Raw genomic sequence first — 18,896 nt, 5'->3', positions numbered from 1 at the left:
GTCTCTATGAGTCTCTATGAGTCTCTATGTGTCTCTATGAGTCTCTATGTGTCTCTATGAGTCTCTATGAGTCTCTATGAGTCTCTATGTGTCTCTATGTGTCTCTATGAGTCTCTATGTGTCTCTATGAGTCTCTATGTGTCTCTATGAGTCTCTATGTGTCTCTATGTGTCTCTATGAGTCTATATGAGTCTCTATGTGTCTCTATGAGTCTCTATGAGTCTCTATGTGTCTCTATGTGTCTCTATGTGTCTCTATGAGTCTCTATGTGTCTCTATGTGTCTCTATGAGTCTCTATGAGTCTCTATGTGTCTCTATGAGTCTCTATGAGTCTCTATGTGTCTCTATGAGTCTCTATGAGTCTCTATGAGTCTCTATGAGTCTCTATGTGTCTCTATGAGTCTCTATGAGTCTCTATGTGTCTCTATGTGTCTCTATGAGTCTCTATGTGTCTCTATGAGTCTCTATGAGTCTCTATGAGTCTCTATGTGTCTCTATGAGTCTCTATGAGTCTCTATGAGTCTCTATGTGTCTCTATGAGTCTCTATGAGTCTCTATGTGTCTCTATGTGTCTCTATGAGTCTCTATGTGTCTCTATGAGTCTCTATGAGTCTCTATGTGTCACTATGAGTCTCTATGAGTCTCTATGAGTCTCTATGAGTCTCTATGAGTCTCTATGTGTCACTATGAGTCTCTATGAGTCTCTATGAGTCTCTATGTGTCTCTATGAGTCTCTATGAGTCTCTATGAGTCTCTATGAGTCTCTATGTGTCTCTATGAGTCTCTATGAGTCTCTATGAGTCTCTATGAGTCTCTATGTGTCTCTATGAGTCTCTATGAGTCTCTATGAGTCTCTATGTGTCTCTATGAGTCTCTATGAGTCTCTATGTGTCTCTATGTGTCTCTATGAGTCTCTATGTGTCTCTATGAGTCTCTATGAGTCTCTATGTGTCACTATGAGTCTCTATGAGTCTCTATGAGTCTCTATGAGTCTCTATGTGTCACTATGAGTCTCTATGAGTCTCTATGAGTCTCTATGAGTCTCTATGAGTCTCTATGTGTCTCTATGTGTCTCTATGAGTCTCTATGTGTCTCTATGTGTCTCTATGAGTCTCTATGTGTCTCTATGAGTCTCTATGTGTCTCTATGAGTCTCTATGAGTCTCTATGTGTCTCTATGAGTCTCTATGTGTCTCTATGAGTCTATATGAGTCTCTATGTGTCTCTATGAGTCTCTATGTGTCTCTATGAGTCTCTATGAGTCTCTATGAGTCTCTATGTGTCTCTATGTGTCTCTATGTGTCTCTATGTGTCTCTATGAGTCTCTATGAGTCTCTATGTGTCTCTATGTGTCTCTATGAGTCTCTATGAGTCTCTATGAGTCTCTATGTGTCTCTATGAGTCTCTATGAGTCTCTATGTGTCTCTATGAGTCTCTATGAGTCTCTATGAGTCTCTATGAGTCTCTATGTGTCTCTATGTGTCTCTATGAGTCTATATGAGTCTCTATGTGTCTCTATGAGTCTCTATGAGTCTCTATGAGTCTCTATGTGTCTCTATGAGTCTCTATGTGTCTCTATGAGTCTCTATGTGTCTCTATGTATCTCTATGAGTCTCTATGAGTCTCTATGTGTCTCTATGTTTCTCTATGTGTCTCTATGAGTCTCTATGAGTCTCTATGAGTCTCTATGTGTCTCTATGAGTCTCTATGTGTCTCTATGAGTCTCTATGAGTCTCTATGAGTCTCTATGAGTCTCTATGAGTCTCTATGAGTCTCTATGTGTCTCTATGTGTCTCTATGAGTCTCTATGTGTCTCTATGAGTCTCTATGAGTCTCTATGAGTCTCTATGTGTCTCTATGAGTCTCTATGTGTCTCTATGAGTCTCTATGAGTCTCTATGTGTCTCTATGAGTCTCTATGTGTCTCTATGAGTCTCTATGAGTCTCTATGTGTCTCTATGAGTCTCTATGTGTCTCTATGTGTCTCTATGAGTCTCTATGTGTCTCTATGTGTCTCTATGAGTCTCTATGTGTCTCTATGAGTCTATATGAGTCTCTATGTGTCTCTATGAGTCTCTATGAGTCTCTATGAGTTCTCTATGTGTCTCTATGAGTCTCTATGTGTCTCTATGAGTCTCTATGTGTCTCTATGTGTCTCTATGAGTCTCTATGTGTCTCTATGAGTCTCTATGAGTCTCTATGAGTCTCTATGAGTCTCTATGAGTCTCTATGTGTCTCTATGAGTCTCTATGTGTCTCTATGTGTCTCTATGAGTCTCTATGTGTCTCTATGAGTCTCTATGAGTCTCTATGTGTCTCTATGTGTCTCTATGAGTCTCTATGTGTCTCTATGAGTCTCTATGTGTCTCTATGTTTCTCTATGTGTCTCTATGAGTCTCTATGAGTCTCTATGAGTCTCTATGTGTCTCTATGTGTCTCTATGAGTCTCTATGAGTCTCTATGTGTCTCTATGTGTCTCTATGAGTCTCTATGTGTCTCTATGAGTCTCTATGAGTCTCTATGTATCTCTATGAGTCTCTATGAGTCTCTATGAGTCTCTATGAGTCTCTATGTGTCTCTATGTGTCTCTATGAGTCTCTATGTGTCTCTATGTGTCTCTATGAGTCTCTATGTGTCTCTATGAGTCTCTATGTGTCTCTATGTGTCTCTATGAGTCTCTATGTGTCTCTATGAGTCTCTATGAGTCTCTATGTGTCTCTATGAGTCTCTATGAGTCTCTATGTGTCTCTATGAGTCTCTATGAGTCTCTATGAGTCTCTATGTGTCTCTATGTGTCTCTATGTGTCTCTATGTGTCTCTATAAGTCTCTATGTGTCTCTATGTGTCTCTATGGGTCTCTATGTGTCTCTATGAGTCTCTATGTGTCTCTATGAGTCTCTATGTGTCTCTATGTGTCTCTATGAGTCTCTATGAGTCTCTATGAGTCTCTATGAGTCTCTATGTGTCTCTATGAGTCTCTATGTGTCTCTATGAGTCTCTATGTGTCTCTATGAGTCTCTATGAGTCTCTATGAGTCTCTATGAGTCTCTATGCGTCTCTATGTGTCTCTATGAGTCTCTATGTGTCTCTATGAGTCTCTATGAGTCTCTATGAGTCTCTATGTGTCTCTATGAGTCTCTATGAGACTCTATGTGTCTCTATGAGTCTCTATGAGTCTCTATGAGTCTCTATGTGTCTCTATGAGTCTCTATGAGTCTCTATGTGTCTCTATGATTGACGATATAGAGGTGTAGATTAATATAATTGAGTATGTGTATATATGATTGTGTATATATTAATGTGTATATATGATTGTGTATATATTAATGTGTATACATGATTGTGTATATATTAATGTGTATATATGATTGTGTATATATTAATGTGTATATATGATTGTGTATATATTAATGTGTATATATGATTGTGTATATATTAATGTGTATATATGATTGTGTATATATTAATGTGTATATATGATTGTGTATATATTAATGTGTATATATGATTTTGTATATATTAATGTGTATATATGATTTTGTATATATTAATGTGTATATATGATTTTGTATATATTAATGTGTATATATGATTTTGTATATATTAATGTGTATATATGATTGTGTATATATTAATGTGTATATATGATTGTGTATATATTAATGTGTATATATGATTGTGTATATATTAATGTGTATATATGATTGTGTATATATTAATGTGTATATATGATTGTGTATATATTAATGTGTATACATGATTGTGTATATATTAATGTGTATATATGATTTTGTATATATTAATGTGTATATATGATTGTGTATATATTAATGTGTATATATGATTGTGTATATATTAATGTGTATTTATGATTGTGTATATATTAATGTGTATATATGATTTTGTATATATTAATGTGTATATATGATTTTGTATATATTAATGTGTATATATGATTTTGTATATATTAATGTGTATATATGATTTTGTATATATTAATGTGTATATATGATTGTGTATATATTAATGTGTATATATGATTTTGTATATATTAATGTGTATATATGATTGTGTATATATTAATGTGTATATATGATTGTGTATATATTAATGTGTATACATGATTGTGTATATATTAATGTGTATATATGATTGTGTATATATTAATGTGTATATATGATTGTGTATATATTAATGTGTATATATGATTGTGTATATATTAATGTGTATTTATGATTGTGTATATATTAATGTGTATATATGATTTTGTATATATTAATGTGTATATATGATTTTGTATATATTAATGTGTATATATGATTTTGTATATATTAATGTGTATTTATGATTGTGTATATATTAATGTGTATATATGATTGTGTATATATTAATGTGTATATATGATTTTGTATATATTAATGTGTATATATGATTGTGTATATATTAATGTGTATATATGATTGTGTATATATTAATGTGTATATATGATTGTGTATATATTAATGTGTATATATGATTTTGTATATATTAATGTGTATATATGATTTTGTATATATTAATGTGTATATATGATTTTGTATATATTAATGTGTATATATGATTTTGTATAAATGTTTGTCTATGATGTCACCTTTAGCAGTCACGCAGCCTCTAGCAGGGCTGTAAGGACAGGTGGAGTGAGTGGTGAGTGAGTGGGTGAGTGGGTGAGTGGGTGAGTGAGTGGGTGAGTGAGTGGGTGGGTGAGTGAGTGAGTGGGTGAGTGAGTGAGTGGTGAGTGAGTGAGTGAGTGAGTGAGTGAGTGAGTGGGTGAGTGAGTGAGTGAGTGGGTGAGTGAGTGGTGAGTGGGTGGTGAGTGAGTGAGTGGGTGAGTGAGTGAGTGAGTGAGTGAGTGAGTGGGTGAGTGGGTGAGTGAGTGGGTGAGTGAGTGGGTGGGTGAGTGAGTGAGTGGGTGAGTGAGTGAGTGGGTGAGTGAGTGGGTGGGTGAGTGAGTGAGTGAGTGAGTGGGTGAGTGAGTGAGTGGGTGAGTGAGTGAGTGAGTGGTGAGTGGGTGAGTGAGTGAGTGGGTGGGTGAGTGAGTGAGTGGGTGAGTGAGTGGTGAGTGAGTGAGTGGGTGAGTGGGTGAGTGAGTGGGTGGAGTGAGTGGTGAGTGGGTGAGTGGGTGAGTGAGTGAGTGGGTGAGTGGTGAGTGGGTGAGTGGGTGAGTGGGTGGGTGAGTGAGTGGGTGAGTGGTGAGTGGGTGAGTGGGTGAGTGGGTGGGTGAGTGAGTGGGTGAGTGAGTGAGTGGGTGAGTGGTGAGTGGGTGAGAGGGTGAGTGGGTGAGTGAGTGGGTGGTGAGTGGGTGAGTGAGTGAGTGAGTGGGTGAGTGAGTGAGTGGTGAGTGGGTGAGTGAGTGAGTGGTGAGTGAGTGGGTGAGTAAGTGGTGAGTGAGTGAGTGGTGAGTGAGTGGGTGAGTGGGTGAGTGAGTGAGTGGTGAGTGGGTGAGTGAGTGAGTGAGTGAGTGGGCGGGTAGGTGAGTGGGTGAGTGAGTGAGTGGGTGAGTGAGAGGGTGGGTGGTTGAGTGGTGAGTGAGTGGGTGAGTGAGTAGGTGAGTGAGTGAGTGGTGAGTGAGTGAGTGGTGAGTGGGTGAGTGGGTGAGTGGGTTGGTGAGTGAGTGAGTGGGTGAGTGAGTGGTGGTGAGTGAGTGGTGAGTGGGTGGGTGGGTGAGTGGGTCAGTGAGTGAGTGAGTGAGTGGGTGAGTGAGTGGTGAGTGAGTGAGTGAGTGGTGAGTGGGTGAGTGAGTGGGTGAGTGGGTGAGTGAGTGAGTGGGTGGGTGAGTGAGTGAGTGAGTGGGTGAGTGAGTGGTGGTGAGTGAGTGGTGAGTGGGTGGGTGGGTGAGTGGTGAGTGAGTGAGTGAGTGGGTGAGTGAGTGGGTGGGTGGGTGAGTAAGTGGGTGGGTGGGTGGGTGAGTGGGTGGGTGGGTGAGTGAGTGAGTGGGTCAGTGAGTGAGTGGGTGAGTGAGTGAGTGGGTGAGTGAGTGAGTGGGTGGGTGGGTGGGTGGGTGAGTGAGTGGGTGAGTGGGTGAGTGGGTGGGTGAGTGAGTGGGTGGGTCAGTGAGTGGGTGGGTGGGTGAGTGAGTGGGTGAGTGAGTGAGTGGGTGGGTGGGTGAGTGAGTGGGTGGGTGGGTGAGTGGGTGAGTGAGTGGGTCAGTGAGTGGGTGGGTGAGTGAGTGAGTGGGTGAGTGAGTGAGTGGGTGGGTGGGTGGGTGAGTGAGTGGGTGAGTGGGTGAGTGGGTGGGTGGGTGAGTGAGTGGGTGAGTGAGTGAGTGGGTGGGTGGGTGAGTGAGTGAGTGAGTGGGTGAGTGAGTGAGTGAGTGGGTGTGTGAGTGAGTGAGTTGATCTTCACTCCTCACAGCTCCTCACTCTCAACCAACGGCCCGGGGCCGAACGTCGCCCCAAAGTTTGCCGAACGTCGCCCGAACGTCGCCCGGACGTCCAACCCCAACTTTGAGAGGGCGGCGTACGGGGAGCTTGGGGGCGGAGCCACGAGGCGAGGGGCGTGGCCAGGAGACACCACGTGGTCCAGTGGGCGGGGCACTGGGGGGGGGGGGGAGACGCAGATCCAGTTACCACTGAGTCACTCAGTCACCCAGTCACTCACCCACTCACTCACTCAGTCACTCACTCACTCACCCACTCACTCACTCACTCACCCACTCACTCACTCACCCACTCACTCAGTCACTCACTCAGTCACTCACCCACTCACTCACCCACTCACTCACTCACTCAACCACTCACCCAGTAACTCACTCACTCACCCAGTCACTCACTCACCCAGTCACTCACTCACCCAGTCACTCACTCACTCACTCACCCACTCACTCACTCACTCACCCAGTCACTCACTCACCCACTCACCCAGTCACTCACTCACTCACCCACTCACTCACTCACCCACTCACTCACTCACCCACTCACTCAGTCACTCACTCACCCACCCAGTCACTCACTCACTCACTCACCCACTCACTCACTCACCCACTCACTCAGTCACCCAGTCACTCAGTCACTCACTCACTCAGTCACTCACTCACTCACTCACCCAGTCACTCACTCACCCACTCACTCAGTCACTCACTCAGTCACTCACCCACTCACTCACTCACCCACTCACTCACTCACTCAGTCACTCACTCACTCACTCACCCACTCACTCACTCACTCACCCACTCACTCACTCACCCACTCACTCACTCACTCAGTCACTCACTCACTCACTCACCCACTCACTCACTCACTCACTCACCCACTCACTCACTCACCCACTCACTCACTCACCCACTCACTCACTCACTCAGTCACTCACTCACTCACTCACCCACTCACTCACTCACTCACTCACCCACTCACTCACTCACCCACTCACTCACTCACTCAGTCACTCACCCACTCACTCACTCACTCAGTCACTCACTCACTCACCCACTCACTCACTCACCCACTCACTCACTCACCCACTCACTCAGTCACTCACTCACCCACCCAGTCACTCACCCACTCACTCACTCACTCACTCACCCACCCAGTCACTCACCCACTCACTCACTCACTCACTCACTCACTCACTCACTCACCCACTCACTCACTCACTCAGTCACTCACTCACTCACTCACCCACTCACTCACTCACCCACTCACTCACCCACTCACTCAGTCACTCACTCACCCACCCAGTCACTCACCCACTCACTCACTCACTCACTCACTCACTCACCCACCCAGTCACTCACCCACTCACTCACTCACCCACTCACTCACTCACTCACTCACTCACTCACTCACTCACTCACCCACTCACTCACTCACTCACCCACTCACTCAGTCACTCACCCACTCACTCACCCACTCACTCACTCACTCACCCACTCACTCACTCACTCACCCACTCACTCACTCACTCACTCACTCACTCACTCACTCACTCACTCACTCACCCACTCACCCAGTCACTCACTCACCCACTCACTCACTCACCCAGTCACTCACTCAGTCAGTAAGTCACTCACCCAGACACTCACTCACTCACTCACTCACTCACTCACTCACCCAGTCACTCACTCAGTCACTCAGCCAGTCACTCACTCAGTCACTCACCCACTCACTCACTCACTCACCCACTCACTCACTCACCCACTCACCCACTCACTCACTCAGTCACTCACTCACCCAGTCACTCACTCAGTCACTCACCCAGTCACTCACTCACTCACTCACCCACTCACTCACTCACTCACTCACCCACTCACTCACTCACCCAGTCACTCACTCAGTCACTCACCCAGTCACTCACTCACTCACTCACCCACTCACTCACTCACTCACCCACTCACTCACTCACCCAGTCACTCACTCAGTCACTCACCCACTCACTCACTCACCCACTCACTCACTCACTCACTCACTCACTCACTCACCACACTCACTCAGTCACTCACTCAGTCACTCAGTCACTCACTCACCCACTCACTCACCCACTCACTCACCCAGTCACTCACCCACTCACTCACCCACCCACCCACTCACCACCCACTCACTCACTCACACACCCACCCACACACCCACTCACCCCCTCACCACCCACTCACCCACTCACCACCCACTCACCACCCCCTCACCACTCACCACCCACTCACCCACCCACTCACCCACCCACCCACCCACTCACCCACCCACTCACTCACCCACTCACTCAGTCACTCACTCAGTCACTCACCCACTCACTCACTCACTCAGTCACTCACTCACTCACCCACTCACTCACTCACCCACTCACTCACTCACTCACCCACTCACTCACTCACCCACTCACTCAGTCACTCACTCAGTCACTCACCCACTCACTCACTCACTCACTCACTCACTCACTCACTCACTCACCCACTCACTCACTCACTCACCCACTCACTCACTCACCCACTCACTCACTCACTCAGTCACTCACCCACTCACTCACTCACTCAGTCACTCACTCACTCACTCACCCACTCACTCACTCACCCACTCACCCACTCACTCACTCACTCACTCACTCACCCACTCACTCACTCACCCAGTCACTCACTCAGTCACTCACCCAGTCACTCACTCACTCACTCACCCACTCACTCACTCACTCACCCACTCACTCACTCACCCAGTCACTCACTCAGTCACTCACCCACTCACTCACTCACTCACCCACTCACTCACTCACTCACTCACTCACTCACCCACTCACTCAGTCACTCACTCAGTCACTCAGTCACTCACTCACCCACTCACTCACCCACTCACTCACCCAGTCACTCACCCACTCACTCACCCACCCACCCACTCACCACCCACTCACTCACTCACACACCCACCCACACACCCACTCACCCCCTCACCACCCACTCACCCACTCACCACCCACTCACCACCCCCTCACCACTCACCACCCACTCACCCACCCACTCACCCACCCACCCACCCACTCACCCACCCACTCACTCACCCACTCACTCAGTCACTCACTCAGTCACTCACCCACTCACTCACTCACTCAGTCACTCACTCACTCACCCACTCACTCACTCACCCACTCACTCACTCACCCACTCACTCACTCACCCACTCACTCAGTCACTCACTCACTCAGTCACTCACCCACTCACTCACTCACTCAGTCACTCACTCACTCACTCACTCACTCACCCACTCACTCACTCACTCACCCACTCACTCACTCACCCACTCACTCACTCAGTCACTCACCCACTCACTCACTCACTCAGTCACTCACTCACTCACTCACCCACTCACTCACTCACCCACTCACTCACTCACCCACTCACTCAGTCACTCACTCACCCACCCAGTCACTCACCCACTCACTCACTCACTCACTCACTCACCCACCCAGTCACTCACCCACTCACTCACTCACTCACCCACTCACTCACTCACTCAGTCACTCACTCACTCACCCACTCACTCACTCACCCACTCACTCACCCACTCACTCAGTCACTCACTCACCCACCCAGTCACTCACCCACTCACTCACTCACCCACTCACACTCACTCACTCACTCACTCACTCACTCACTCACTCACTCACTCACTCACCCACTCACTCAGTCACTCACCCACTCACTCACCCACTCACTCACTCACTCACCCACTCACTCACTCACCCACTCACTCACTCACTCACTCACTCACCCACTCACCCAGTCACTCACTCACCCACTCACTCACTCACCCAGTCACTCACTCAGTCAGTAAGTCACTCACCCAGACACTCACTCACTCACTCACTCACTCACTCACTCACTCACTCACTCACTCACCCAGTCACTCACTCAGTCACTCAGCCAGTCACTCACTCAGTCACTCACCCACTCACTCACTCACTCACCCACTCACTCACTCACCCACTCACCCACTCACTCACTCAGTCACTCACTCACCCAGTCACTCACTCAGTCACTCACCCAGTCACTCACTCACTCACTCACCCACTCACTCACTCACTCACTCACTCACCCACTCACTCACTCACCCAGTCACTCACTCAGTCACTCACCCAGTCACTCACTCACTCACTCACCCACTCACTCACTCACTCACCCACTCACTCACTCACCCAGTCACTCACTCAGTCACTCACCCACTCACTCACTCACTCACCCACTCACTCACTCACTCACCCACTCACTCAGTCACTCACCCACTCACTCACTCACTCAGTCACTCACTCACTCACTCACCCACTCACTCACTCACCCACTCACTCACTCACCCACTCACTCAGTCACTCACTCACCCACCCAGTCACTCACCCACTCACTCACTCACTCACTCACCCACCCAGTCACTCACCCACTCACTCACTCACTCACCCACTCACTCACTCACTCAGTCACTCACTCACTCACCCACTCACTCACTCACCCACTCACTCACCCACTCACTCAGTCACTCACTCACCCACCCAGTCACTCACCCACTCACTCACTCACCCACTCACTCACTCACTCACTCACTCACTCACTCACTCACTCACTCACTCACTCACTCACTCACTCACTCACCCACTCACTCAGTCACTCACCCACTCACTCACCCACTCACTCACTCACTCACCCACTCACTCACTCACCCACTCACTCACTCACTCACTCACCCACTCACCCAGTCACTCACTCACCCACTCACTCACTCACCCAGTCACTCACTCAGTCAGTAAGTCACTCACCCAGACACTCACTCACTCACTCACTCACTCACTCACTCACTCACTCACTCACTCACTCACTCACTCACCCAGTCACTCACTCAGTCACTCAGCCAGTCACTCACTCAGTCACTCACCCACTCACTCACTCACTCACCCACTCACTCACTCACCCACTCACCCACTCACTCACTCAGTCACTCACTCACCCAGTCACTCACTCAGTCACTCACCCAGTCACTCACTCACTCACTCACCCACTCACTCACTCACTCACTCACTCACCCACTCACTCACTCACCCAGTCACTCACTCAGTCACTCACCCAGTCACTCACTCACTCACTCACCCACTCACTCACTCACTCACCCACTCACTCACTCACCCAGTCACTCACTCAGTCACTCACCCACTCACTCACTCACTCACCCACTCACTCACTCACTCACCCACTCACTCAGTCACTCACTCAGTCACTCAGTCACTCACTCACCCACTCACTCACCCACTCACTCACCCAGTCACTCACCCACTCACTCACCCACCCACCCACTCACTCACCCACTCACTCACTTACTCACCCACCCACTCACTCACTCACCCACCCACCCACTCACTGACCCACCCACTCACTCACCCACCCACTCACCCACTCACCCACTCACCCACTCACTCACCCACCCACCCACCCACTCACTCACTCACTCACTCACCCACCCACCCACTCACTGACCCACCCACTCACTCACCCACCCACTCACCCAGTCACTCACTCACTCACCCACTCACTCACTCACTCACTCACTCACTCACCCACTCACTCACTCACCCAGTCACTCACTCAGTCACTCACCCAGTCACTCACTCAGTCACTCACCCAGTCACTCACTCAGTCACTCACCCACTCACTCACTCACCCACTCACTCACTCACTCAGTCACTCAGTCAGTCACTCACCCAGTCACTCACTCACTCACCCACTCACTGACTCACCCACTCACTCACTCACCCAGTCACTCACTCAGTCACTCACCCAGTCACTCACTCAGTCACTCACCCACTCACTCACTCACCCACTCACTCACTCACTCACTCACCCACTCACTCACTCACCGCTCACTCACTCACTCACCCACTCACCCACTCACTCACCCACTCACTCACTCACCCACCCACCCACCCACTCACCCACTCACTCACTCACTCACCCACCCACCCACCCACTCACCCACCCACTCACTCACCCACTCACTCACTCACTCACCCACCCACTCACCCACCCACTCACTCACTCACTCACCCACCCACCCACCCACTCACCCACCCACTCACCCACTCACTCACTCACTCACCCACCCACCCACCCACCCACTCACCCACCCACTCACCCACCCACTCATCAAACCACCCACCCACCCACTCATCCACCCACCCACTCACCCACCCACTCACCCACCCACCCACTCACTCACTCACTCACCCACTCACTCACTCACTCAACCACCCACCCACTCACCCACCCACCCACTCACTCACTCACTCACTCACTCACCCACCCACCCACCCACTCACCCACTCACTCACCCACCCACTCACCCACCCACCCACCCACTCACTCACTCACCCACTCACCCACCCACTCACCCACTCACCCACCCACCCACTCACCCACTCACCCACCCACTCACCCACCCACCCACTCACCCACCCACCCACCCACTCACTCACCCACCCACCCACTCACCCACCCACCCACTCACTCACCCACCCACCCACCCACCCACTCACCCACCCACTCACTCACCCACCCACCCACCCACCCACCCACCCACTCACTCACTCACCCACTCACTCACCCACTCACCCAGTCACTCACTCACCCACTCACTCACTCACCCAGTCACTCACCCACCCACCCACCCACTCACCCACCCACTCACTCACTCACCCACCCACCCACCCACTCACTCACTCACTCACTCACTCACCCACTCACCCAGTCACTCACTCACCCACTCACTCACTCACCCAGTCACTCACTCAGTCAGTAAGTCACTCACCCAGACACTCACTCACTCACTCACTCACTCACTCACTCACTCACTCACTTACTCACTCACCCAGTCACTCACTCAGTCACTCAGCCAGTCACTCACTCAGTCACTCACCCACTCACTCACTCACTCACTCACCCACTCACTCACTCACCCACTCACCCACTCACTCACTCAGTCACTCACTCACCCAGTCACTCACTCAGTCACTCACCCAGTCACTCACTCACTCACCCACTCACTCACTCACTCACTCACCCACTCACTCACTCACCCAGTCACTCACTCAGTCACTCACCCAGTCACTCACTCACCCACTCACTCACTCACTCACCCACTCACTCACTCACCCAGTCACTCACTCAGTCACTCACCCACTCACTCACTCACTCACTCACCCACTCACTCACTCACTCACTCACCCACTCACTCAGTCACTCACTCAGTCACTCAGTCACTCACTCACCCACTCACTCACCCACTCACTCACCCAGTCACTCACCCACTCACTCACCCACCCACCCACTCACTCACCCACTCACTCACTTACTCACCCACCCACTCACTCACTCACCCACCCACCCACTCACTGACCCACCCACTCACTCACCCACCCACTCACCCACTCACCCACTCACCCACTCACTCACCCACCCACCCACCCACTCACTCACTCACTCACTCACCCACCCACCCACTCACTGACCCACCCACTCACTCACCCACCCACTCACCCAGTCACTCACTCACTCACCCACTCACTCACTCACTCACCCACTCACTCACTCACCCAGTCACTCACTCAGTCACTCACCCAGTCACTCACTCAGTCACTCACCCAGTCACTCACTCACTCACCCACTCACTGACTCACCCACTCACTCACTCACCCAGTCACCCACTCACTCACTCACCCACTCACTCACTCACTCAGTCACTCAGTCAGTCACTCACCCAGTCACTCACTCACTCACCCACTCACTGACTCACCCACTCACTCACTCACCCAGTCACTCACTCAGTCACTCACCCAGTCACTCACTCAGTCACTCACCCACTCACTCACTCACCCACTCACTCACTCACCCACTCACTCACTCACCCTCACCTCACTCACTCACCCACTCACCCACTCACTCACCCACCACTCACTCACCCACCCACCCACCCACCCACTCATTCACTCACCCACCCACTCACTCACCCACTCACTCACTCACTCACTCACTCACCCACCCACCACCCACCCCACCCACCCACTCACCTCACTCACCCACCCCCCACCCACTCACCCACCCACTCACCCACTCACTCACCACTCACCCACCCACCCACTCACTCACCCACTCACCCACCCACCATCAACCACCCACCCACCCACCACCCACCCACCCACTCACCCACCCCACTCACCCACCCACCCACCACCACACACCCCCACCCACCACTCACTCACTCAACCACCCACCCACCCACCCCACCCCACCCACCCACTCACTCACCACTCACTCACCCACCCACCCACCCACCTCACCCACTCACTCACCCACCCACTCACCCACCCACCCACCCACCCACCACTCACCCACTCACCCACCCACCCACTCACCCACCCACCCACTCACCACTCACCCACTCACCCACCCACCACCCACACACCCACCCACCCACCACCCACCCACCCACCCACCACCCACCCACCCCACTCACCCACCCACCCACCCACCCACCCACCCACCCCCCCACCCCCCACCCACCCACCCACCCCACCACCACCCACCCACCCACCCCACTCACCCACCCACCACCACCACACCCACCCACCCACCCACCACCACCCACCCACCCACCCACCCCACTCACCCACCCACCCCACCACCCACCCCACCCACCACACACCACCCACCACCCCACCCACCCACCCACCACCCACCCCACCCACTCACCCACCCACCCACCCACCACCCACCCCCCCACTCACCCACCCCACTCACCCACCACCCACCCACCCCACCCACCCACCACCACCACCCACCCACCCACCCACCACCCCACCCACCCACCCACACACCCACCCCACCACCCACCCCACCACCCACCCACCCACCCACCCCCTCACCCACTCACTCCCCACCCACTCCCCCACCCACCCACCCACCCACTCACCCACCCACCCACTCACCCACCACCCCACCCACCCACCCACCCCACCCACCCACACCCCACCACCCACCCACCCCCCCACCCACCCACCCACCCACCCCACCCCCCCACCCACCCACCCACCCCCCACCCACCCACCCACCCCCCCACCCCCCACCCCCACCCACCCCCCACCCACCACCCACCCACCCACCCCCCCACCCCACTCACCCACCCACCCCACCCACCACCACCCCCACCCCCCCACCCACCCACCCACCCACCCACCCACCACCCACCCCCCCACCCACCACCACCCCCACCCACCCCCACCCACCCCCCCACCCACCCACCCACCACCCCACCCACCACCCACCCACCCACCCACTCACCCCACCCACCCACCCCACCCACCCACCCCCCCACCAACCCACCACCCACCCCACCCACCCACCCACCACCCACCCACCCACCCACCCACCCACCCACCCACCCCCACCCACCCACCCACCCACCCACCACCCACCACACCACCCCACCCACCCACCCACCCACCCACTCCCCACCCACCCCACCCCACCCCACCCACCCACCCACCCACCCCCCCACCCACCCACCCACCCACCCACCACCCACCACCCACCCACCACCCACCCACCCACCCACCCCACCCACCCACCCCACCACCCACCACCCACCCACCCACCACCCACCCACCCACCCACCCACCCACCACCCACCCACCCACCCACCCCCACTCACCCACCCACCACCCACCCACCCACCCCCACCACCCACCCACCCACCCACCACCCACCACCCCCCACCCACCCACCCACCACCACCCACCCCACCCACCCACCCACCCACACCACCACCCACCACCCACCACCCACCCACCCACCCACCACCCACCCACCCACCCCACCACCCACCCACCCACCCACCCACCACCCACCCACCACCCACTCACCCCACCCACCCACCCACCCACCACCCCACTCACCCACACCACCCACCCACCCACCACCCACCCACCCACCCCACCCACCACCCACTCACCCACCCACCCACCCACCCACCAACCCACTCACCCACTCACCCACCCACCCACCCACCCACTCACCCACCCACCCACCCACCCACCCACCCACCAACCCACTCACCCACCCACCCACCACCCACCCACCACCCACCCACCCACCCACCCACCCACCCACCCACCCACCCACTCACCCACCCACCCACCCACCCACACTCACCCACCCACCCACCCACCACCCACCCCACCCACCCACCCCCACCCACCCACCCACTCACCCACCCACCCACCCACCCACCACCACCCACCACCCACCCACCCACCCACCCACTCACCCACCCACCCACCCACCACCCACCCACCCACTCACCTACCCACCCACCCACCCACCCACCCACCCCACCCACCCCCCACCCACACACCACCCACTCACCCACCCACCCACCCACCCACTCACCCACCCACCCACCCACCCACTCACCCACCCACCCACTCACCACCCACCCACCCACCCACTCACCTACCCACCCACCCACCCACTCACCCACCACCCACCCACCCACCCACCCACTCACCCACTCACCCACCCACTCACCCACCCACCCACTCACCCACTCACCCACCACCCACCCACCCACCCACACCACTCACTCACCACCACCACTCACCCACTCACCCACCCACCCACCCACCCACCCACCCACTCACCCACTCACTCACCCACTCACCCACTCACCCACCCACTCACCCACCCACTCACCCACCCACCCACTCACCCACTCACCCACCCACCCACTCACCACCACCCACCCACTCACCCACTCACCCACCACCCACCCACCCACCCACTCACTCACTCACACCACCCACCCACCCACCACCCACCCACCCCACCCACCACCCACTCACTCACCCACCTCACCCACCACCCACCCACCCACCCACCCACCCACACCACTCACTCACACCACCCACCCACTCACCCACCCACCCACCACCCACTCACCCACCCACCCACCCACTCACTCACTCACTCACCCCACCCACCCACCCACCCACTCACCTACCCACTCACCCACCCACCCACCCACCCACTCACCCACCCACCCACCCACTCACCCACCCACCCACCCACCCACTCACCTACCCACCCACCCACCCACTCACCTACCCACCCACCCACCCACCCACTCACCTACCCACTCACCCACCCACCCACCCACCCACTCACCCACCCACCCACCCACCCACCCACCCACCCACCCCACCCACCCACTCACCCACCCACCCACCCACCCACCCACCCTCCCACCCACCCACCACCCACTCACCTACCCACCCACTCACTCACCCACCCACCCACTCACCCACTCACCCACTCACCCACTCACTCACCCACTCACTCACCCACTCACCCACCCACCCACACCCACTCACTCACTCACCCACTCACCCACTCACCCACCCACCCACCCACCCACCCACCCACTCACTCACCCACTCACTCACCCACTCACCCACTCACCCACCCACTCACCCACCCACTCACCCACCCACCCACTCACCCACCCACTCACCCACTCACCCACCCACCCACTCACCCACCCCACCCACTCACCCACTCACCCACCCACCCACCCACTCACTCACTCACCCACCCACCCACCCACCCACCCACCCACTCACCCACTCACTCACCCACCCACCACCCACCCACCCACTCACCCACCCACCCACTCACTCACCCACCCACCCACTCACCCACCCACCCACCCACTCACCCACCCACCCACCCACTCCACCCACACCACCCACTCACCCACCCACCCACCCACTCACCCACCCACCCACCCACTCACTCACTCACTCACTCACTCACCCACCCACCCACCCACTCACCACCCACCCACCCACCCACTCACTCACTCACTCACCCACCCACCCACCCACTCACCTCACCCACCCACTCACCCACCCACTCACCCACCCACTCCACCCACCCACTCCCACTCACCCACCCACCCACCCACTCACCCACCACACCTCACCCACTCACCCACCCACCCACCCACCACCCACTCACTCACTCCACTCACCACCCACCCACTCACCCACCCACCCACTCCACCAACCCACCCACCCACCCCACTCCCACTCACCCACCCACTCACTCACCCACACCACTCACACCACCCACCCACTCACTCACCCACCACCCACTCCACCCACCCACTCACCCACCCACCCACCCACTCCACCCCACTCACTCACCCACCCACTCACCCACCCACTCACCCACCCACCCACACCACTCACCCACTCACTCACCCACCCACTCACCCACCCACCCACCCACTACCCACCACACTCACCCACCCACTCACCCACCCACTCACCCACCCACCCACCCACTCACCCACCCA

The sequence above is a fragment of the Lampetra fluviatilis genome, unplaced genomic scaffold (assembly GCF_964198595.1).
Source record: "Lampetra fluviatilis unplaced genomic scaffold, kcLamFluv1.1 SCAFFOLD_852, whole genome shotgun sequence".
NCBI classification, from domain to species: Eukaryota; Metazoa; Chordata; class Hyperoartia; order Petromyzontiformes; family Petromyzontidae; genus Lampetra; species Lampetra fluviatilis.
The sequence above is the reverse complement of the archived record's forward strand: the minus strand, read 5'-3'. Positions refer to the sequence as shown.